At 43.8% G+C, this 24,583-nt stretch overlaps 1 protein-coding gene and 1 pseudogene across 1 annotated transcript in view; both read left to right on the forward strand.

The window, feature by feature from the left end:
- The window catches only part of LOC120910546 (zinc finger protein 850-like), a 1,103,195-nt gene that overhangs the window by 272,328 nt on the left and 806,284 nt on the right, over nucleotides 1–24,583 (forward strand).
- The window catches only part of LOC120910199, a 30,883-nt pseudogene continuing 9,277 nt past the window's right edge, over nucleotides 2,978–24,583 (forward strand).

The raw sequence follows: 24,583 nt of genomic DNA on the forward strand, positions 1-24,583 counted from the left end.
TAGTATGGTTCAGATGGGGTGCACTCGCTCGTCAACCCCCCTTTCCTGGCCTGCCAGCTCGGATAATGGTCTGGTGTGGATTTTGGGGGACCCCCACATAATTTTTTGTTTACATTTTGGCGCAGACCAGAAGGTCCTGGTATGGATTTTGGGAAAACCCCCACACTATTTGAAAAAAAAAATTGGCGCGTGGTTCCCCTTAACCACTTCAATACACTGTGTTATATACATATATATACCGTTTCCCAGAAAACAAGACAGTGTCTTATATTAATTTTTGATCCCAAAGATGCGCTAGGTCTTATTTTCAGGAGATGTCTTATTTTTCCATGAAGAAGAACACGGTACACATTTATTGTTGAACAAAAAAAAGGAAATGTATTACCTGTATACGGTACGGTAGTAGTTGTCATCACAAGATAGCCATCACAAACCCTTTGATCCTCCTGTGTCATTTTAAGTGACCCCCTCCCCCACCCCTGTGCCAGTGGACACCTTCACCAGACATCCCCCACCCCTTTATCAAACATTTCCCCCCTACCTCAGTCACCCCTGTGTGTCCACACAAGGTGCCCGACTCCTGCTCGGCACTACTCACTGTCTAATTGTGAGTCGGCCAGACTTCGTCAGGGCAGAGCGAGCAGCAGGCGGCAGCTTGTCCTGGCGGCAGCGCAGGCTTCCTGTCTGCTCTGTCTGCGCTGCGGCCAATCGTGAGCTGCGCGGTGGCGCCCGCCGCTACGGTCCAGGGTACAGTGTTACGGTAGCTTCGGGGGGCCTTATTATCGGGATACCTTATGTTCTGGGGAGGCCCTATTATCAGGGAGGTCTTATTTTTGGGGGATGCCCTATATTTCAGCTAGAGGCAAAACTGTAAGTAGGTATCATTTTCGGGGGATGTCTTACTTTCGGCAAAACACGGTACTACACTGCCTGCGCTGACTGAATATAAAGTCTACACGGAATATCTAGTCTACACTATATGCATATATACTTATGTTTGGCTCGAACATCCTGCTCATCCCTACTCATATATATATATATATATATATATATATATATATATAATTTGGGGTTTATAAGTAATTTTCTAGAAAAAATACAGATTTTAACTTGTAAGCAACAAATGTCAGAAAAGGCTTAGGCATTAAGGGGGTTATAGACCAGAAAATATGTCCATCCAGAGCCTCTGGTTTATAGACCAGATACATCCTAAATATAGAGCCATTTATCCAACTGTCCATCCAGAGCCTCTGGTTTATAGACCGGATACATCCTAAAAATAGAACCATTTATCCAACTGTCCATCCAGAGCCTCTGGTTTATAGACCGGATACATCCTAAATATAGAACCATTTATCCAACTGTCCATCCAGAGCCTCTGGTTTATAGACCAGATACATCCTAAATATAGAGCCATTTATCCAACTGTCCATCCAGAGCCTCTGGTTTATAGACCAGATACATCCTAAATATAGAGCCATGTATCCAACTGTCCATCCAGAGCCTCTGGTTTATAGACCAGATGCATCCTAAATATAGAACAATTTATCCAACTGTCCATCCAGAGCCTCTGGTTTATAGATCAGATACAATTTAAATATAGAACCATATATCCAACTGTCCATCCGGAGCCTCTGGTTTATAGACCAGATACATACTAAATATAGAGACATTTATCCAACTGTCCATCCAGAGCCTCTTTTTTATAGATCAGATACAATTTAAATATAGAGCTATTTATTCAACTCTTCATACAGAGCCTCTGGTTTATAGACCAGAAACATCCTAAATATAAAGCCATTTATCCAACTGTTTATCCAGAGCCTCTGGTTTATAGATTGGATACATCCTAAATATGGAACCATTTATCCAACTGTCTATCCAGAGCCTTTAGTTTTACAGACTAGATACATCTTAAAGTGGTTGTAAACCCTTATTTTTCACTTTTACCTACAGGTAAGCCTATAATACGGCTCACCTGTAGGTATAAAGAATATCTCCTAAACCTGTATGGTTTAGGAGATATTCCCCTCGCAATGCGCCGCTGATTGCAGCGGCGCATGCGCAGGGGGAATCCACGGCGAAAGATCCGGCAGCCGCCAGACATTGCCGATTTTAAATCTCCCACGCGTGACGTCATCGCCGCTCCAGCCAATCGCAGCACTGGAGCGGCGATACCCGGAAGACACGCCGGAGCAAGATGACATCTCGCTCGGCGTGGACCAGGTAAGTGCTACACACCTCGTTCCGAGGTAAGTATTTCATAATCAGCTATTATGCGGTGCATACTAGCTGATTATGCCTTTTGCCTTGCAGGTTTAAAAAAAAAAAAAAATTATATATGCGGTTTACAACCGCTTTAAATATAGAGCCATTTATCTAACTGTTCATAAAGAGCCTCTGAATTATAAACCAGATACATTGTGAATATTGAGCCATTTATCCAACTATGCATCTGGAGTTGCTGGATTGTAGAACAGACACATAATGAATATAGAGATGGAAATCCTGTACTATTATATCGAGTGGAACATGGAGACAGTAAGAGTGTATAGTAGGTGAAAACACAGCTGGAGAGGAAGTGATGTCAGGTGAATGCAGGAAGTGATGAAATAGGAAGTGATGTAAGGTCTAATAAAGGAAGTCCCGGGTGAGAGGTGAGTTGCAAGGAAGGAAAAAAATAAGACGTTGTTGGAATTGGCAGCAGAGGAGTTAATCACATATAATATATTTAGAAGGACACAAGGATCTCTACAAGGACGTCATGATGGAGAATCAGCCGCCCCTCACATCACCGGGTAAGAGGAGACTTTATTGTAAAGGAGAGAGCAGTACGGAGGGTCCACCTAGATCCCCCATCATCTGATAAACACATAGAAACAATGTATTCAGTCAGTGTGTGTGTTTCCTACAGATGGATCCAGTAATGGGAACCCACCAGAGAGATGTCCCCGTCCTCTGTATTCCCGGGATTCCACACAGGAAGGTCACACCATCCCCCACCATCATCAGGTAGGTGGGACTGAGCAATTAGAACTCAAATTCAAAATCGAATTCTTTTGTTTCCTTTTATAAATCCATTTTATCACATTTGGGGTTTAGGGTGAACAACTGAAAGATATCAAAGTTGAGATTAAAGTAGAAAAAGAAGAGACGTTTGAGTATCCACAGTCTATGGTAGAGGGTGATCCTCTGTATTCCTGGGATTCCACACAGGAGGATCACACCATCCCTCACCATCATCAGGTAAGTGGTATTGAGCAATTAGAACTCAAATACGTTGTAGAATTCTACACTTCAAAACATCATTATTTTATTTCATCTATTTCCTTTTATAAATCTGTTTTATCACATTTGGGGTTTAGGGTGAACATCTGAAAGACATCAAAGTTGAGATTAAAGTAGAAAAAGAAGAGAAGTTTGAGGATCTGCAGTCTATGGTAGCGGGTGGTCCTTTGTATTCCCGGGATTCCATCCAGGAGGATCACACCATCCCTCACCATCATCAGGTAGGTGGGGCTGGGCATCTAGACCTAAATATATATTCTAAGCCATGAGATGACGTTCTTCTGTGTAGTCTCTTGTTTTGCTTTGACATCTGAAGTGCAGCCTTTGTTACCCCCCCCCCCATCCCCGTTTCTAACTACTTTGAGCACCCTACATTTTTCACCCCCCTTTTTATTTTTTTATATTCCTTCCTTTCCTCTGTGGGTCTTAAGCCCAGACACATTGCGGGGTTCTCTTCCTCCTTGTGTTCTTCCAAGGGAGGGTACATACTGAATGACGTGTCATTTGTGTCCTTTATGTCTGCCTTGAGGTGACTTTAATTGATGTTTTCTATTCTTTTTGGTGTAGGGTGAGGAACGGATTAATATAAAAGCTGAGGTTAAAGAAGAAAAAATAGAGACGTATGTGGGGGGTGATCAGCCAATCACGGAGGAGGTTGGGATGATTATTAAAAGTGAACAGGAGGACATTTCTCTACCTTTTGATACAGGTAGGTAACAGACATTGTGGGAAAAACAGGTCAAATTTTACTTCTCAGTATAAGGATTGTAGTGTAAAATAATGTTAGATAATTATCAGATCTTCACATCATCCTATAGGCAGGTTCTAAAAGGTTAAATATGTGTTTGCCTACTAAAGGGTTAATGTGCGGTGTGGTAAGAGTTACCACTTGGTGCTGTGATGTTCCTTCCCCTGCATGTGTCACTTTCTGATTCTGAACCGGATCGGACCTCGTGGTCTGTTCCTGTATGGGAGGTGACCAGTGAGGACGCTGTAAAGAGGTGAAATGAACTGTGAGGTGGAGTTGCCCCTTAGCGGGACCCCTGGATGGGTTCCAAGCAGGGCCGGTGTCTTGTCGATCTAGTTCCCCTATCGATATGGTTCCCTGCTTGTCTGCGCAGGCGCAAACGAAGCCCACGGAAATCTCCAAACCTCGGGCAGCATCCAGGCTCATTCCTTAACATCCCCGTGGATTGGAGGACGTTAAAAAAAGAGCCAGGAGGCCGAGCGAGGACGTGAGGCAGACTGGCCACTTACAGCAAATTCCACATCGCCCTGGACCTCTTGCTACAGCTGCTCAGGTTTCGGTTATTTCCGTCGGCTCGGATTGCGCCTGCGCAGTCAAGAGGGGAACCATATCGATAGGAGGAACCATATCGGCAGATCACCGGGACAAGGGGTGGACTGGTGGTGTGGCTGTCCTGGGCGCAATGGTTTACTGTAGGGATAGGGGTGCCTTCCTTCTGTTACAAGGCTGACAGGAGTAGTGATAGTGATTCAGACAAGGGAGTGGCTGATCGGTGTAGGATCCCCTAAACTTGCACATCATGAATGAGGAGTGGGTGCAGTTTGGCATCTTTGCCCTGGGCACTGGAAGACCTTGTCTCAGCACTGGTTCCAAGGACTGGACTTTCCATGCCATTTACTGGGAAGCAACTAAGCTATAAAAAGTTGTGAACAACGCCGCACAGCCAAATCCAGTACATTGTTATTAGAGAGAGAGAGAGGAAATACAATTGTGATTCTGTATATCCCTCATATGTATTTCTATGGAACCTGGACAGTAAATATAATTTTATTCACTAAAGCAGTGGTTCTCAATCTCTGTCCTCAAGTACCCCCAACGGGCCATGTTTTCTTTTTACTTTGCACAGCTGCTTTAAATCAATATCAATGACATGGTATTGATAAGAGATATTTTATCTAAGGGAAGTTCCCAAAACATGGCCCGTTGGGGGTACTTGAGGACTGAAGTTGAGAACCATTGCACTAAAGAACCTATTGTTTAAGAGCGACCACCTGTGTTACTTTGGAAGAGAAGGGACTTTACAATGTGTATTGGGGAGAACTGGGGAATAGAATGTACAATTCAGTTAAGTCTTGATGTTATGGAGTGAAGAGTGATAAGAAGGAGCCTCCAGTTCGGGGCAGAGAGAGTGGTGGTGACCAGTGACAGAGGTCCTCTAGGTAAGGGTAGTTTGGCACATGGCTGGGCTCCTATATTAGGGCCCACTGCAGAACAGAACCCTCCTAGGGACCATGCTTAGAACCACAGTGTGCAAGGCCTTGCAAAGTAAGTATGGTGGTTCCCATCTTTGCCATGTGCTGGGTTGTAATCCACGCCAAGCTGGCCATCTCCATCCTTTGTACACTTTCAGTACCCGTAAGCGTGTATGATCTCATTGGTGGTGCACTGGAGTTGGCACATCTGGAGTATTGATCTGCTCATGTCATTTTTCACTCAACATATGCTTCTTGTACTCTACACTTCACATGACTGCAAATTTTGGTGAGAAAGCATCAGTGGAGACACATTTTTACCATATTAACTCTTACAGAGAGAGAATTTCCTTTCCTAGGGGTAGATTTCCTCTCACTTCCTGTTGTCTCCCTCTGTTTGTAAGTAGGAGTCGTTTGTAAGTTGGATGTTTGAAAGTAGGGGACCGCCTGTATATACTATACAGCCTGCCCTGCATACTCTGCAGAAAATTGGGCCTTAGGTGTTGGTGGTACCAGAACACAGTAAGCCCTCAAAGTTACTCTTGGTGGGTGGAGGAACAGGCCCTGCTGTGAAATATTATATCAAGACGTCGTTTACGTAAGTCGTACGTGAATGGGGCTGTGCGTAGGTTACGTTCACATCGAAAGCATTGAGCCGACGTATCTTAGGGAGTATATGCGACGTGACTCTGAGCATGAGCGCGCATGCGCCGTTCGTTCGGGAAGTCATTTACATGGGGTCACGGCTAATATCAATTCAACACGCCCACTACCTTCCGAATTTGAATTAGGCGGGCTTACGCCGGCACATTTACACTACGTCAGCGCAACGTACGGCGCGAGATCTTTCAGAATACTGTTCTGGGCTCCCTGATTTACGTTGGCGTAGCGCATATGAGATGCGATACGCCGGCCAAAAGATGCGCCGAGCTCTAGGAATCTAGCTCAATGTCTATTAATGAGATTATGAACTTAATTTCAACCTTGGAGGAAAAATGGCGGCCCTCATGTCAAATATATATGAATATGGAAAATAGGCGTAATATAAAGGCCTATATGTATATTCTTTTAACCCCAAATGTTCTGATAGGTTAATTGGATTTGTCCAAATTGGCCCAATGACTACACCAGCCAGCAAGACACTGGCTGCAAAAAGCACCTTGAGGCGATTCAGTTCACATCTGTAGCGCTATACAAGTCATTCACTGCATCCTGGCCAGTAAAAGGAGCTAGATTAAAGCGGAGGACCCCCCCCCCCCCCCCCCCAATTTTTTTTTTTTTATAAAAGCCAGCAGCTACACATACTGCAGCTGATGACTTTTATAAAAAATGAACACTTACCTGTCCAGCGTGCCTGCAAAGTCGGCAGATGAGGACGAGCAATCACTCGGTCCTCGGATGCTGCCGCCACCATGCTCAGTGAGGGAATCAGGAAGTGAGGCCTTGCAGCTTCACTGCCCGGTTCCCTACTGCGCATGCGCACCATCACTGGTCTTCGCTCTGTCCTGGGAACAGTGTGTTTCCCAGAGGACAGCCTAATGTCACACCGGAGGGGGGAGGGTTCTGAAAAACAGTAGTTCCATTTTTGGATGGAACTCCGCTTTTTTAGAGCACCAGAATCTCCCTGCTCACTATGGTCATACGCATCAAGGCCCATGGGTAAGGACTGCGTTTTGTCTATTAATAATAATAATTATTACAGCCACAAGCAGTTTTAAATGACTTTTATTCCCTTAGAAATGTCATTTTGTGCAGGGACTGTTCTAAACTCGGGAAACATGTGCTACTTTACAGGCATACTATAGACACCCAGCAGGTACGATATTTAAAGGAATATTTCACTTTTATTTTTTCACTTTAAGCATTATTAAAATCACTGCTCCCGAAAAGACGGCATTTTTCAAAACTTTTTTTTTGACGTTCGAGTCCCATAAACTTTAATGGTGTTCAAAGTTCACGCAAACTTTCGGTCCGTTCGCATTTCCTGCCGCGAACCGAACTAGGGGGTGTTCGGCTCATCTGATGGAGGAGGGATGGTGCCACCCTAGGACACCAGCACTGTAAATCTTGGAGGAAGGTTTTTTCTCCATATTTTGATGTTACAGTTGTACCCAGTTCCATGCCAGAGCTCTGTGAAAGTGGTGACTGTTAGACTCACGTGACTTTTTTTCTTGCTGACTCAGCTTGGAGTCCATATATGATCTGCAAACTCTTCATCATATAAAATCCAGCCAATCCGATGTAGTAACAATCCACTGACGCGTTTTGGATAATGAAGCCTCAGTCATAACTATTTATTATTCTAGAATTAGCAGATCATATATGGACTCGGTGTGAAGACTTTTCTGATTGATTTTGGAGGGAGAACAGGAGCCCAGCTGTGAGATCGCCATTTCCACTTATTCCACCGGGGGGGGAGGGGCTAAAACTCCAGTTATTTGTCATCTACTGAGATTTTTTATATATTTTTTTTTCCTTCTTCCCAACAGATGGATGTGATGTGAGGAATTCCTCGGAGAGACATCTTCTATTATCTGCTGATTGTAAGTCAGAAGATAATGTCATCACACAGGATCCTCCAGGAGGAAATCCAAATACACAAAATATACATTACAGACCTTCCTTACCCCATGGAGGAGCTTACCGTGGTGACAATCTATTGTCATGTTCAGAGTGCGGGAAATGTTTCACTCATCAAGGAACCTTTGTTAGACACGTAAGAATTCACACGGGTGAACGTCCTTTTTCATGTTCAGAGTGCGGGAAATCTTTCACTCAGAAAGGAAAACTTATTCAGCACCAAAGACTTCACACAGGAGAACGTCCCTATTCATGCTCAGAGTGCGGGAAATCTTTCTCTCGGAAAGATAATTTTGATACACACCAGAAAGTTCACACGGATGAGCGTCCTTATTCATGTTCAGACTGTGGAAAATCCTTTGGTGCAAAAGATTATCTAGTTAGACATCAGCGAATTCACATGAATGAGCGTCCCTATTCATGTTCAGAGTGCGGCAAATCTTTCATTCAGAAAAGAAACCTTGTTACTCATCACAAAATTCACACAGGTGATCATCCTTTTTCATGTTCAGAGTGCGGGAAATCTTTCACTGGCAAAGCAGACCTTGGTAAACATCTTAGAATTCATACAGGTGAGCGTCCTTATTCATGTTCAGAGTGCGGGAAATCATTCACTCAGAAAGGACATCTTGTTACCCATCAGAGAATTCACACAGGTGAGCATCCTTATTCATGTTCAGTGTGTGGGAAATCTTTCTCTCATAAAGGACCTCTTGTTAAACATCAAAGAATTCACACATGTGAGCATCCTTATTCATGTTCAGTGTAGGAAATTTTTGATTAGGAAAAATAATCTTGTTGCACATCTGAGAATTCACACCGATGAACATCCTTATTCATGTTCAGAGTGCAGCAATTTTTTTACTAGAAAAGGAAACCTTTTGCAGCACCAGAGAATTCATATAAGTGAGTGTGAGAGAAATTCACCTAAGACCACACTCTGGATCAAGTTGAGAAGCTTTCTTTATTGACTTGTACGAGGAGACAAGTTACAACAAAAGGACAGATATTCGCCTATTGGTTCTGACCGCCTGCCACCCATGCAATAGGGCTGCATAAACAAGCAGTCAGCCTGATAGACGCCTATCTGAACAGATAATTGCCCACTGGTTCTGACCTCTATAACCCATGCCATAGAGCAGCATACATAGACACCACCCAACCCAACATCCTTGGACAGATCATCACCCCAAGCACAAAAGTCAAAAGCCTCGGAGTCCCCTTTGACTCAGAGATGTCGATGGATGCACAAATTGGATCAGTAGTCAGCGGATCCCACCATCTTCTCCGCCTACTGCGTAGACTCATCCCTTTCATCCCGGAAGAGGATACAATTATTAATTCTCGACTCGACTATGCAAACTCCCTCTACTTGGGACTACCAAAATACCAGATTTCGCGCCTACAAGTCATTCAGAACACAGCAGCCAGATTGGTAACGGGGAAAAACGGTGGGAATCAATCATCCCATCAATGAGGACCCTCCATTGGCTAACCGTAAAGGATCGGGTCACATTTAAGACCCTCTGCCTCACCCACAAATATACACAAGGAAAGACTCCTCAATACTTATGCGAGAAAATAAAACGCTACACCCCCAATCTCATTCTCCGATCAAGTAATCAAAACCTCCTCCACATCCCGAAACTCAACTACAAATCGAAGGGAGAACGAAGATTTGCAATTCAAGGACCACGGCTAAGGAACGCTCTTCTGACAAACATCTGCATGGAAGAAAACCATCGGGCCTTCAGGAAAAAACTTAAAACCCACCTCTTCTGAATTATAAGGATGACACGGGATGGATTTAGTTCGCATTTGTAGCGCTATACAAGTTACTCACTCACTCATACATAGAGTTCAGCCTTATGAGCTCCTATCTGAATTGTCTGACTAAAGCCCCGTACACACGGTCGGACTTTTGCCCAACCAACTTCAAAATCCGGCACTTTTCGTATTTGTCCGACCGTGTGTACGTTCCATCGGACCAACTTTTTTGGCTTTCATCGGACAAAAAGTTGGGTCTGTCGAACGGACCAACTTTCTGGCAACAAAAGTCCGATGGTGCCTTGTCCGACCGTGTGTACAGCAAACCATCGGACTTTTAGACAAAGTACAAAAGCGCATGCTCAGAACCAATGTTAAACTCAACCAACAATAGCAGAAGTTAACCAAAGGGTGGCGGTAAAGAGCAAGTAAAACCACGTGATGTTGGGAAAGTGTTAGAAAAGTTTGCAGAAAAGTCCGAGCGTGTGTATGCTATGGGTGTGATCGGACAAATCAATTAAGACAAAAATCCAAGGGAAATTTTGTTGGATGTCCGACCGTGTGTACGAACCTTTACAATTGTAAAACTTGCATTTATATACCTTTTACAAGCCTTATCTTAGCCATCTCTCCTAGATGTGATTGGTTGCTAAGCTCTACATCAATGTAACACCTGTCCTACAACCAGACAAACTTAAAGTGGAGGTTCACCCAAAAAATACATTTTTAACATTACATTCAGCCGAATTGTCCTAATGACAATCGGCTGTTTTTTGTTTTTTTCCCCGTACATACCGACTTTCACCATCACCTTCCGGGTATGTCTTGTGCGGGACTGGGCGTTTATATCTAGTTGACAGGCTTCCGACCGTCACATACTGCGCGTCACGAGTTGCCGAAGAAGCCGAACGTCGGTGCGCAGGCGCCGTATAGAGCCGCACCGACTTTCGGCAACCCGTGACACGCAGTATGCGACGGTCGGAAGCCTGTCAATCAGATAGGAACGCCCAGTCCTGAAGAAGACATACCCGGAAGCGGCGGTGAAAGTCGGTATGTACGGGGGAAAAAAAAAACTGCCGATTGTCATTAGGACAACTCGGCTGAATGTAATGTTAAAAATTTATGTTTGGGTGAACTCCCGCTTTAATTATTCCCAGAATTCCTATATGTTCATTTAAGTGATTTATAACTGGTTTTGTCCAATTAAAGACACCGGTGTAGAGACAGTCTGGCACCCAGTTGTGTTAGATCAAACCCTCCTTGTCCTGATAAGATTCCACCAACTTCAAGGATAACAGATTTACGACTTTGGGAGAATGAACTTTCAATAACCCCACCTTATGCGTTATGTCTTACTATATAATCCTATATGTGTATATATACATAAACCTAACTACTCTATTCAATAATGTCTAATAATATATACAGTACATACACATGAGTGTTTTCTTTTTCAATGTATTTTAACAGTTTTAATGAGGGCACAGGCAGACCTTTGACCCTGTAAAACCTAATTAATGTAGTGTACATAACTTTCCTGTGTTCCACATAATTATTTCAAACCACCTGTATCACTTATCCTTGAACACTTTATCTTATTTCTGTGATTTATATGCATTTCAACTGTGGTTAAAATGTTCCTTTTTCTAATTTGTGTACTTAAAATGAACTATCTTAATACACTTTCACCTAGTAAACTTGTCATGAAGCAGAGAGGTCATCTAAAGTTCAACACTTAAAAATTAAGACTTTCTTTTATATTTGTGAAATAATTCTACTTCTAAGCAATCTTTTGCAAGCATTCATAAATGATTATAAAATAAGCATCTTATTTCTCTATGGCCCCGTACTCACGACCAAACATGTCTGCTGAAACTGGTCCGCAGACCAGTTTCAGCAGACATGTTTGGCCGTGTGTAGGCCCGAGCGGACCATTTTCGGGCGGATCGGATCGAAACCTGTCCCCCCGACATGTACGGTCGTCTGTACAGACCTACCGTACATGTCCGGCCGCCCACCATCCCTCGCATGCGTCGAATGACTTTGACGCATGCGTGGAAGCATTTTAAAGGCAGGCCGCCCACGTCGCCGCGTCATTGTCGCGGCGACACCGCGGACACGCCCCGCGTATTGTTTACGCGCGGACCTCTGTTCGATGGTGTGTACAGCCATCGAACAGAAGTCCCCGGGCAGACATGTCCGATGAAAACGGTCCGCGGACCGGTTTCATCGGACATGTCTGCTCGTGAGTACTCGGCCTAACAGTGAGCTTCCTTATTGATGTTGTAGATCAGGGATCTCCAGACTTCGGCCCTCCAGCTGTTACAGAACTACACGTCCCATGAGGCATTGTAATACTCTGACATTCACAGACATGACTAGGCATGGTGGGAATTGTAGTTCCTGAACATCTGGAGGGTCATAGTATGAAGAGCTCTGTTGTAGACGAGTCAGCCTGGTGCAGGTTTAGGAGCGGGTTAATAGTAGAGGGCGGGGACTTGTTTATTAAGCATCTGATCAGTGAGGCTGGAGGATGTCTGTTCAATATTGAGTTGGCCCCACCCTTTGCAGCTATAACAGCATCAGCTCTTCTGGGAAGGATGTCCTCAAGGTTTAGGAGTGTGTCTATGGGAATGTTTGACCATTCTTCCAGAAGTGCATTTGTGAGGTCAGGCACTGATGTTGGACGAGAAGGCCTGGCTCACAATCTCCACTCTAATTCATCCCAAAGGTGTTATATCAAGTTGAGGCAGGCCAGTCAAGTTCCTCCACCCAAAACTCATTCACCCATGTCTTTATGGACCTTGCTTTGGGCAGTCATGTTGGAACAGGAAGGGGCCAACCCCAAACTGTTCCCACAACATTGGGAGCATAAAATTGTCCAAAACGTCTTGGTATGCTGATGTCTTACTGGAACTAAGGGGCCAAGTCCAACCCCTGAAAAACAACCAAACACCATAATCTCCCCCCCACCAAATGATTTGGACCAGGTCACAAAGAAAGGTCTATAAAGACATGGATGAGCAAGTTTGGGGTGGAGGAACTTTACCGGCCTGCCCTCCTAGAACAGGGGCCTCCAAACTGCGGCCAAGACTGACACCAACAACGGGCACAATTTTATACGCTGTTATAGAGTAATAGGAAGACATATAGGGCAGATCCACATACATACGCTGCGGCCGGCGCAGATGTAATATACGCTACGCCGCTGTAACTTACTTGGCTTTGTTTTGAATCCTCAACGAATTCGCGCCGTATGTTACGGCGGCGTAGTGTATCTCTCGCGGCCTAAGGGCGCGGAATGCAAATTGGTCGGGTAGGGGGCGTGTTTCATTTAAATGAAGCGCGTCCCCGCGCCGAACGAACTGCGCATGCGCCGTCCGTAAAAACTCCCAGGGTGCATTGCTCCAAATGACGTCGCAAGGACGTCATTGTTTTGAACGTGAACGTAAATGGCGTCCAGCCCCATTCACGGACGACTTATGCAAACGACGTAAAATTTTCAAAATTAGACACGGGAACGATGGCCATACTTAACATTGAGTACGCCACCATATAGCAGCTTTAACTATACGCCGGAAAAAGCCGAACGTAAACGACGTAAAAAAATGCGATGACCGGTCGTATGTTCGTGGATCGTCGGAAATAGCTAATTTGCATACTCGCTGCGGATTACGACGGGAACGCCACCTAGCGGAAGGCGAAAAATTGCATCTAAGATCCGACGGCGTACGAAGACGTACGCCTGTCGGATCCAACACAGATGCCGTTGTATCTTGTTTTGTGGATACCAAAACAAAGATACGACGCGCAAAATTTGAAATTACGCGGCGTATCAAGAGATAGGCCGGCGTAATTTCTTTGAGGATCTGCCCCATACTGTCCAACACCCAACTACTTTTTGTCGTTTATGATGCTGGGATCCATCGAAGTAGATCATTTTCTGAGGTTGGCCAGGGCTGTCATCCCTTGACATTGGAAGTCTCCTGGGATCCCATCCATTTTGGAATGGGTAGGGTAGCTTAGATACTATCATGGATTTGAAATCTCTACTAGCAGTTGAACATGATAGACTGGATAATTATACTAGTACACGGGCCACTTGGAGTGTTTTCTGTAATTCACAATTGCCCGGGGTTGGACAAAATTATGGAAACACCAGGCAAAAGAATAAAATTCTTACCTAATATGGTGTTGGACCACCATAGGCATCAAAGACGGCCTGAATTCTCCTGAGAATTGACAAATATAAGCCTTGGATGGTGGATAATAGAATGTGATACCACTCTTCATACAAAACCCGTCCCAGTTCCTGCAGAGATGCCGGAGGATAACGAGCCCGAACCTTGTTCTCCAAAAATACCTTTGTGATATTTTTTCTGGTTTATATTTATATATACTATTGTTCTATATTTGTTACTATATATTGAGTACCGAAGGCTGTAGTATTGAAAGATTTAGATATGTTTTATTATAATTTTGTTTGGGAAAAATGAATAAAATCAAATTGAAACAAAAATGGGAACTTACAGTATATTATCCACAAAATAAAATAACTAGACCAGAATGATTTACAGTGATGTCTAATGTGTAATTTTCCTTTGAAGGATATTAATAAAAAGAGTGCTGTGTATTTTGCTAACCAGAACTTGTCCAAAACTGTCTTCTGTCGTCTTTTTTTTTTTTTTTACACTTTTTTCGTATATTCACATGGGGGTTGGGATCTGGAGGCTCCCTTGTTAAATGCGGCTTCCAGATTCCAATAAGCCCCCCCGCCCACAGACCCCCACAACCACCAGACAAGGGTTGTGGGGATGAGGCCCTTGTCCCCATCAACATTGAAACAATGTGCTTTGGGGGGACCCCAGAGCACCCTCCCAATGTTGAAGGGAAACGGTCTGGTATGGTTCAGAAGGGGGGGCGCTCGCTCGTCAACCCCCCCTCCTTTCCTGGCCTGCCAGGCTGCTTGCTCGGAAAAGGGTCTGGTATGGCTTTTGAGGGGGACCCTCATGTCATTTTTTATTTACATTTGGGCGCAGGATTTCACTTAAAATCCATACCAGACCAGAAGGTCCTGGTATGGATTTTTGGGGGGACCCCCACGCCATTTAAAAAAATGTTGTGTGGTTCCCCTTAACCACTTCAATACATATATATATTTGGGGCTTATAAGTAATTTTCTAGCAAAAAATACAGATTTTAACTTGTAAGCAACAAATATCAGAAAAGGCTTAGGCATGAAGGGGGTTATAGACCAGAAAATATGTCCATCCGGAGCCTCTGGTTTATAGACCAGATACATCCTAAATATAGAACCATTTATCCAACTGTCCATCCAGAGCCTCTGGTTTATAGACCGGATACATCCTAAATATAGAACCATTTATCCAACTATCCTTCCAGAGCCTCTGGTTTATAGACCCGATACATCCTAGATATACAACCATGTATTCAACTGTCAATCCAGAGATTCTGATTTATAAAGCAGATACATCCTAAATATAGAACCATTTAGCAGACTGTACATCCAGAGCCTCTGGTTTATAGACCAGCTTGAACCATTTACCCGACTGTCCATTCATAGCCTTTGGTTTATAGACCAGATACATCCTAAATGTAGCATTATTTATCCAACTGTCCATTCAGAGCCTCTGGTTTATAGACCGGATTACATCCTAAATATAGAACCATTTATCCAACTGTCCATCCAGAGCCTCTGGTTTATAGACCGGATTACATCCTAAATATAGAGCCATCCGGAGCCTCTGGTTTATAAACCAGATACATTGTGCAAATTGAGCCATTTATATAACTGTCCATGATCCATCTGGAGTTGCTGGATTGTAGAACAGACACATAATAAATATAGAGATGGAGATCTTTTCCTGTTATATCGAGTAGCACACGGAGACAAGAAGAGTGTGATTGTACAGACACAGGAAAAGATACTATTGCTGGTGGACAGACAGGAAGTGAAGTATCTAAGGAACAGGAAGTGATGTAGGGGGTCTAATAAAGGAAGTTCTGGGTGAGAGGTGAGTTGTGAGGAAGTTAAATAAAGACGTTGGAATTGGCAGCAGAGGAGGTAATCACATTATAATTAAATTAGAAGGACACAAGGATCTCTACAAGGACGTCATGATGGAGAATCAGCCGCCCCTCACATCACCGGGTAAGAGGAGACTTTATTGTAAAGGAGAGAGCAGTACGGAGGCTCCACCTAGATCCCCCATCATCTGATAATCACATAGAAACAATGTATTCAGTCAGTGTGTGTGTTTCCTACAGATGGATCCAGTAATGGGAACCCACCAGAGAGATGTCCCCGTCCTCTGTATTCCCGGAATTCCACACAGGAAGGTCACACCATCCCTCACCATCATCAGGTAGGTGGGACTGAGCAATTAGAACTCAAATACATTGTAGAATTATATGCTTCAAAATAACATTTTTCTATTTAATCCCTTGTTTCATTTTTAAAAATCCGTTTTATCATATTTGGGGTTTAGGGTGAAGAACTGAAAGACATCAAAGTTGAGGTTAAAGTAGAAAAAGAAGAGAAGTCCGGGGATCAGCAGTCTATGGAGGAGGGAGGTCCTCTGTATTCCCGAAATTCCACACAGGAGGATCACACCATCCCTCACCATCATCAGGTAGGTGGGGCTGAGCAACTAGAATTCAAAAGCATTCTAAGCTGAGATGATATTTTTCTATTAAATCTCTTGCTCAATATTTTTTTTTCTTTCATCTTTGGGGTTTAGAGTGAGAGATTTCCCCCTCCTCTGTATTCCCAGGATTCCATACAGGAGGATCACACCATCCCTCACCATCATCAGGTAAGTAAATATATATTCTAAGCCATGAGATGACGTTCTTCTGTGTAGTCTCTTGTTTTACTTCAACATCTGAAGTGCAGCCTTTGTTACCCCCCATCCCCGTTTCTAGCTCCTTTTGTGGGTCTTAAGCCCAAACACGTGTCATCGCGGGTTCTCTTCCTCCTTGTGTTCTTCCAACATAGGGTACATACTGAATGACGTGTCATTTGTGTCCTTTTATGTCTGCCTTGAGGTGACTCTAATTGATGTTTTCTATTATTTTGGTGTAGGGTGAAGAATGGATTAATATAAAAGCTGAGGTGAAAGAAGAAGTAGAGACGTATGTGGGGGGTGATCAGCCAATCATGGAGGAGGTTGGGATGATTATGAAAAGTGAACAGGAGGACATTTCTCTACCTTGTGACACAGGTAGGTAACAGACACTGTGGAAAAAACTGGTTAAAGTCTCATTTTACTTCTAAGTATAAGGATTGTAGTGTAAAAAAAAATGTTAGATAATTATCAGATCTTCACATCATCCTATAGGCAGGTTCTAAAAGGTTAAATATGTGTTTGCCTACTAAAGGGTTAATGTGTGGTGTGGTAAGAGTAAACACTTGGTGCTGTGATGTTCCTTCCCCTGCATGTGTCACTTCCTGATTCTGAACCGGATCGGACCTTGTGGTCTGTTCCTGTATGGGAGGTGATCAGTGAGGACGCTGTAAAGAGCTGAACTGTGTGGTGGAGTTTCCCCTTAGCGGGACCCCTGGATGGGTTCCAAGCAGGGCCGGGACAAGGGGTGGGCAGGAGGGGCTATGTTGTGAGATCGGCATTTCCACTTATTCCACCGATGCGGGGGGTAGGGGCTAAAACTCCAGTTATTTGTCATCTACTTAGATTTTTTATATATTTTTTTCCTTCTTTCCAACAGATGGATGTGATGTGAGGAATTCCTCGGAGAGACATCTTCTATTATCTGCTAATTGTAAGTCAGAAGATAATGTCATCACACAGGATCCTCCAGGAGGAAATCCAAATACACAAAATATACATCACAGACCTTCCTGTCCGGAGACATCAATGGATCCCTCTGATCAGGGGGAATCTTCTCATCAATCACATACTATGATTGTAAATATCCATGTAAGATCTTACACTGCAGATAGATCAACAGATCCTTCTAATCCCGAGGAATCTTCCTCACCCCATGAAGGAGATCACCAAGGTGACCATCTCTTCTCATGTTCAGAGTGCGGGAAATCTTACACTAAGAAGGGAGCACTTACTAGACACCAGAAAATTCACACAGGTGAGCGTCCTTATTCATGTTCAGAGTGCGGGAAATGTTTCACTCAGCAAGGAGACCTTGTTAGACACCAGATAAGTCACACGGACGAGCGTCCTTATTTATGTGTAGAGTGCGGGAAATATTTCCGTCTGAAAGGAAACCTTGTGCAACACCAGAAATTTCACACTGGCGAACGTCCTTATTCATGTTTAGAGTGCGGGAAATCTTTCACTCAGAAAGGAATACTTGTTGAACACCAGAGAATTCACACAGGTGAGCGTCCTTATTCATGTTCAGAGTGCGCGAAATCGTTCCATAAGAAATCTAATCTTCTTAGACATCGGAGATATCACACGAGTGAGCGTCCTTTCCCTTGTTCAGAGTGCAAGAAATCTTTCACTCAGAAAGGAAAACTTATTCAGCACCAGATAATTCACACGGGTGAGCGTCCTTTCCCTTGTTCAGAATGCGGAAAATCTTTCCCTCGGAAAGCAAACCTTGTTGAACACCAGAAAATTCACACGGGTGTGCGTCCTTATTCATGTTCAGAGTGCGGGAAATCTTTCACTCAGAAGGGAAAACTTACAAAGCACGAGAGAATTCACACGGGTGAGCGTCCTTATTCATGTTCAGAGTGTGGGAAATCTTTCCCTCGGAAAGCAAACCTTGTTGAACACCAGAGAATTCACACGGGTGAGCGTCCTTATTCATGTTCAGAGTGCGGGAAATCTTTCCCTCAGAAAGCAAAACTTGTTGAACACCAGAGAATTCACACGGGTGAGCGTCCTTATTCATGTTCAGAGTGTGGGAAATCTTTCACACTGAAAGGAAACCTTCTTCAGCACCAGAGCGTTCACACAGGTGAGCATCCTTTCCCTTGTTCAGAGTGTGGGAAATCTTTCATCTATAAGGGAGCCCTTAATAGACACCAGAAACGTCACACGGGTGAGCGTCCTTATTCCTGTTCAGAGTGCGGGAAATGTTTTATTCAGAAAGGAGAACTTGCTGGACACCAGAAAATTCACACAGGTAAACATCTTTATTCATGTTCAGAGTGCGGGAAAACTTTCACTGTCAAAGCAGCCCTTGTTACACATTTTAGAATTCACACAGGTGAATGTCCTTATTCATGTTCAGAGTGCGGGAAATCTTTCACTCAGAAAAGACATCTTTTTACACATCTTAGAATTCATACAGGCGTGCGTCCTTATTCATGTTCAGAGTGCGGGAAATCTTTTCCTGTAAAAGGAACCCTTGTTAAACATCAAAGAATTCACACATGCAAGCATCCTTATTCATGTTCAGAATGCGGGAAATCTTTCACTCGAAAAGGAACTCTTGTTAAACATCAGAGAATTCACACTGGTGAGCGTCCTTATTCATGTTCAGAATGCGGGAAATCTTTTCCTGTAAAAGGAACCCTTGTTGAACATCTTAGAATTCACACAGGTGAGCGTCCTTATTCATGTTCAGAGTGCGGGAAATCTTTCACTCGAAAAGGACCTCTTGTTAAACATCAGAGAATTCACACAGGGGAGTGTCCATAATCATGTTCAGAGTGCGGTAAATCTTTCACTAGGAAAGGAAACCTTTTGCAACACCAGAGAATTGATATGAGTGAGCTTCCTTATTGATGTTGTAGATCAGGGATCTCCAGACTTCGGCCCTCCAGCTCTTGCAGAACTACACGTCCAATGAGGCATTGTAATACTCTGACATTCACAGACATGACTAGGCATGGTGGGAATTGTAGTTCCTGAACATCTGGAGGGTCATAGTAGGAAGAGCTCTGTTGTAGACGAGTCAGCCTGGTGCAGGTTTAGGAGCGGGTTAATAGTAGAGGGCGGGGACTTTATTTAAGCAGCTGGTCAGAGAGGCTGGTGGACGTCTGTTCAATATTGAGTTGGCCTCGCCCTTTGCAGCTTCAACAATTCTGGGAAGGCCGTCCACAAGGCTTAGGAGGGTGTCTATAGGAATGTTTGACCATTCTTCCAGAAGTGCATTTGTGAGGTCAGGCACTGATGTTGGACAAGAAGGCCTGGCTCGCAGTCTCCGCTCTAATTCATCCCAAAGGTGTTCTATTGGGTTGAGGTCAGGACTCTGTGCAGGCCAGTCATGTTCCTCCTCCTCCCCAAACTCGCTCCTCCATGTCTTTATGGACCTTGCTTTGTGCACTGGTGGGCAGTCATGTTGGAACAGGAAGGGGCCATCTCCAAACTGTTCCCACAACGTTGGGAGCATGAAATGTGTTCAAAATGTCTTGGTATGCTGATGTCTTAAGAGTTTCCTTCACTGGAACTAAGAGGCCAAGCCCAACCCCTGAAAAACAACCAAACACCATAATTCCCCCCCCCCCCCCCCACCAAATGATTTCGACCAGTGCACAAAGCAAGGCCCATAAAGACATGGATGAGAGTCCTGACTGCTCCGAATGGACAGAGGCAGTGATCACTGACTCTGTCCATTCACATAACTGAAACATCGTAACCCGTGTTTACAATGTTTCAGTTTATGAATGAAGAGAAGACGCTGTCTTCTCTCCTTTAATTTTCAGCACAGCTGATGCTGCTGAGAAAGGGACTGGGGAATATTTGTCCCTAGTCCCTTTCCCTGTATCAAAGGGGAGATGTCAGAGGTCTGTTAAGACCCCTGATATCTCACCAAAGCCCCTCAACAGGGCTAAATAAAATAAATTATCGTGGAAAATAAAAAAATAAAAGAAACACACTGACATGGTCCACACACCCCCCCCCCCCTTAAAAAAAAGAAACCATTATAAATAAAAAAATTGTCAAAAATTTTTTTTTGAAAAAAATTGATAAAGATAAAAAAAAAAATACTGACACATATGCACCTGTCACATGAGATTAAAAAAAAGTATCAGTATTTGGTATCGGCGAGTACTTGAAAAAAAGTATCGGTACTTGTACTCAGTCTTAAAAAAGTGGTATCGGGACAACCGTACTCTCTGGGATTGGTGGACATCTATTCTTTTACTTTAGCAGTGTTTACTGCCACTTCACTTATGGACTTGATTACCTGTCTTTTTATTATTTGATTTATTTGGTCACCTTTACCACTTTGCACTATTTATATTATTGATCATTATATTATGTATAATATTATTATGTGTTTTATAGATGATTTTGCGCAATAACCTTATTTCACTTATTTGCTTATTGCTGTTTTGTATACACCACGAGTCGTTGCTGCAATTTTCTTAAACTGTTTATTTTGGAAGACTTTTTATTCACTTGTAGTAGCGCAGAAGCCATTACTTATTCCCCCTACTAATATGGGCAGTACTCCTCCTCCTCCTCCTATTGTCCACCAAATCTGAGGCCATATTTATTCTTATTGCTGAGTTCCTGTTAAAGACTTTGCCCGGCTGAGGTCCCTTCTGGTTCCTGATCTTTTGGCTTCCAACTACGCTGATCTCTGGCTTCCTGATTACCGGTTTAGGCTTCTGAACCCTGGCTTATGTTTTGACTATGTTCCTGATCTGTACTATTTGTTTCTATTACAATAAAGGCGTTATTTTTTTATTTATTTTTTTACTGCATTTTCTGTCTCAGTCTGATTCATGGTTCCTGACACCCTTGTTGTAATCCACTCAGATATTGCCATAGAAGCTCCCAGCCTGATGGGTCACTGTAAACCCCACTGTCTGTTCAGGGCAAACAACATCAACATGGGGACAAGGTGCTTTGTGGGGACTCCAGGCCACCCTTTCCATGTTAAGGGCAAATGGCCTGGTATGGTTTAGGTTGGGGGCGCTGCCAGGCTGCTTGCTCACATCTGGTATGGATTTTTGGTGACCCCCCTACACCATTTAAAGAAAATGGTGCAGGGTTCTCCTTAAGGTCTGGTATGGATTTTGGAGGGGACCCCCGCGCCACATTTTTTTTAAATGTTGGCACATGGATCCCCTTAACCACTTCAATACAATGTGTTATATATACTTGACTGCCTGAATATAAAGGGCTGGATTCACGTAGATCCGCGCATTTTTACAGCGGCGTAGCGTATCGTTAGAGAGGCAAGTGCTGTATTCACAAAGCACTTGCCTCCTAACTTACGGCGGCGTAGCGTAAATGGGGCCGGCGTAAGCACGCCTAATTCAAATGAGGATGAGGGGGGCGTGTTTTATGTTAATGATTGGTGACCCGATGTGATTGACATTTTTTACGAACGGCGCATGCGCCGTCCGTGTACATATCCCAGTGTGCATTGCTCCAAAGTATGCCGCAAGGACGTATTGGTTTCGACGTGAACGTAAATTACATCCAGCCCCATTCACAGACGACTTATGCAAACGACGTAAAATTTTCAAATTTCCACGCGGGAACGACGGCCATACTTAACATTGGCTACGCCACCTAGAAGGCAGCTTTATCTTTACGCGGCGTACCTCTTACGGAAACGGCGTATCTTTACTGCGACGGGCAAGCGTACGTTCGTGAATCGGCGTATCTAGTCATTTACATATTCTACGCCGAAATCAGCGGAAGCGCCACCTAGCGGCCAGTGGAATAATTGCACCCTAAGATACGACGGCGCAGGGCGTCGTATCTTAGCTAGGTTTAAGTGTATCTCAGTTTGAGCATACACTTAAACTTACGACGGGCTTAGATTCCGAGTTACGTCGGCGTATCTACTGATACGCCGGCGTAACTCTTTGTGAATCCAGCCCAAAGTCTACACTGAGTATCTAGTCTACACTAAATGCAGAGTATATACTGTATATTGTTGTGGATATTCCACTATACGCTGCGCGTAATCCATGTCTCCTAATAAAGCGCCCTTTCAGCCTTTTGCATCTGTGTACAACCCTGTTTCTTGTATCTTTTCAAGTAAACAGACATGACTACCATCCTCTCATCCTTAGCTCCACAGGCAGACTTGCTTATAATGGGAGAAATCTTTATTTATATAACAATAGAACTTGTTAGCCTCACAATTGGCCAATCAAGCACAGGCATTCCTTCAAACAGGAGGAGTTATACAAATCTCAACCAATGAACAATGACTAGGGGTGTCTATGGGCAGGGGCAGTGTGTATGATTTCCCGCCCCCTGTACCTGTAAGTCATGCTCTCCAGTAGGGATGAGCTTTGAGTGCGAGTTGAACTCATGTTCGACTCAAACATTGCCTGTTCGGCGAACAATTTGGGGTGTTCGCGGCAAATTCGAAAAGCCGCGGAACACCCTGTTAAAGTCTATGGGAGACATCTAAAGTGCTAATTTTAAAGGCTAATATGCAAGTTATTGTCCTAAAAAGTCTTTGGGGACCCGGGTCCTGCCCCAGGGGACATGTATCAATGCAAAAAAAAGTTTTAAAAACGGACGTTTTTCAGGAGCAGTGAATTTAATAATGCTTAAAGTGAAACAATAAAAGTGAAATATTCCTTTAAATTTCGTACCTAGGGGGGGTATAAAGTAAGCCTGTGAAATAGCGCATGTTTCTGAATGAAAAAAAGTCATTTAAAACTGACTCGCTGCTATAATGAATTGTCGGCCCCCGGCAATTTAAAGAGAACTCATTCATAAAAAAAAAAAAAGCGTGGGGTCCCCCCAAATTCAATTACCAGGCCCTTCAGATCTGGTATGGATATTAAGGGGAACCCTGCCGTCAATTTAAAAAAAAGAATGACGTGGGCTTCCCCCCAAATATCCATTCCAGACCCTTCAGGTCTGGTGTGGATTTTAATTTTAAAAAAATGGCGTGGAGTTCCCCCAAAAATCCACACCAGACCCCTTATCCGAGCACGCAACCTGGGCGGCCGCAGAAAAGAGGGGGGGATGAGAAAGCGCCCCCCCCTCCTGAACCGTACCAGGCCACATGCCTCAACAAGGGGAGGATGTCCCCATGTTGATGGGGACAAGGGCCTCATCCCCACAACCCTTGCCCGGTGGTTGTGGGGTTCTGCGGGTAGGGGGCTTATCAGAATCTGGAAGACCCCTTTAACAAAGGGGACCCCCAGATCCTGGCCCCCCCATGTGAATTGATAATGGGGTACATTGTACCTCTACCATTTCACAAAGGAAGTGTAAGTAGTTGTAAAAAAACACACACCGTGGAAAAAAGTCCTTTATTAAATAAAAAAAATAAAAATCCCCGCTCCAACGTTGTCAGTATCCAGCGACGGGTGATCTCCTCTCCGGTCCAGCGATGAGAAGATCGTCCGGGGCTCGAAATCAGGGACAGTTGGGAGCTATGCTGTAGGCAAAGACACACTTTGTACTCCTCACCTGTTTGCATCCATCCAGAGCCTCTGATTATAAAACAGATACATCCATATAGAGCCATTTATCCAACTGTCAAACCAAAGCCTCTGAATTATAAACCAGATACATTGTGAATATTGAGCTATTTATCCAACTATGCATATGCTGGGTTGTAGAACAGACACATGATAATAGAGATAGAGATCTTTTCCTATTATAGCGAGTAGAACACAGAGACAGGAGGAGTGTGATTGTACAGACATAGGAAATGAAAACACAGCTGGAGAGGAAGTGATGTCAGGTGCAGACAGGAAGTGATAGAAGAACAGGAAATGATGTGGGGGGTCTAAAAAGGAAGTCCCGGGTGAGAGGTGAGTTGTAAGGAAGTAAAAAGAAAA

The sequence above is a fragment of the Rana temporaria genome, chromosome 8, assembly GCF_905171775.1.
Source record: "Rana temporaria chromosome 8, aRanTem1.1, whole genome shotgun sequence".
NCBI classification, from domain to species: Eukaryota; Metazoa; Chordata; class Amphibia; order Anura; family Ranidae; genus Rana; species Rana temporaria.